General features: G+C 45.4%; 1 protein-coding gene across 8 annotated transcripts in view; it reads right to left on the reverse strand.

Annotated features, from left to right (window-relative positions):
* Nucleotides 1-906, reverse strand: part of Ppcdc (phosphopantothenoylcysteine decarboxylase) — a 54,126-nt gene that overhangs the window by 50,272 nt on the left and 2,948 nt on the right. The gene's annotated exons all lie outside the window — the stretch shown is intronic.

Below are 906 nucleotides of genomic sequence, written 5' to 3' on the forward strand. Positions count from 1 at the left end.
TGCATTATTTACATATTTACTGTTTATGTGTGTTTTATGTGTTACCATCAGGTATTCTGACTGCATGTATGTCTGTGCATCAGTTGTGTACAGTGCCCACAGAGGCCAGAAGAGCATGTCAGATCCCCTGGAACTGGAGTTACAGAGGGTTAGGAGTTGCCATGTGAGTCTAGGGAATCGAACCCAGGTCCTCTGCAAGAGAAGTATATGCTCTCTTAATCACCAAGCTGTTGTAGAATATTATTTTAAGGTGTGTTACTTTTGTTTATGCTCTGGAACATGTGTTTAATGATGCAAAGATTTGTTTGATTAAATAAAATTCACCTGTGGTCAGGAGGCTACGTCAGCAACTAGCTGACACAGGAAGTTGTAGGGAGGAGCCAGGTGGAGAAGGGTTAATGAGGAGGTATTAGGAGCCAGGTGGAGAAGGGTTAATGAGGAGGTATTAGGAGCCAGGTGGAGAAGGGTTAATAAGGAGGTATTAGGCGGTGTGAGAAGGGGTGAGAGAACTTGGGAGACTCTGAGATGAGCTGCTTGCTATTCAGCCTCTGGGGAGCAGGATTCCACCTCAACCCCTGAATCTTGAGTCCTTTTGAGGAATAGAGATTCAGAGAAGTTCCTGCTGTAGCTCTGAAAGAGTTGAGGAAACAAGTCCTCAGGCTAAGAGGACAACACGGAGACCTCCGCCCCCACACCCTGCCGACAGCACTTTGAATCTTTTCTGTAATTTGGAACCTCGACCAGGACCAGGCTTGTTAGAGAAATGAGTCCACCAAAAAGTCTCTGCACACTGTGACAACTGACAAAGTCCATGGAACCCACTAGCCAGCTCCCCAGAACACATCAAAGCGGGTGAGAGACACTTTGGGGTTTTTTTTTGTTTGGTTTTTTTTTTTTGTTTGTTTG

This window comes from Microtus ochrogaster, unplaced genomic scaffold, assembly GCF_000317375.1.
Source record: "Microtus ochrogaster isolate Prairie Vole_2 unplaced genomic scaffold, MicOch1.0 UNK49, whole genome shotgun sequence".
In the NCBI taxonomy this organism is placed as follows: Eukaryota; Metazoa; Chordata; class Mammalia; order Rodentia; family Cricetidae; genus Microtus; species Microtus ochrogaster.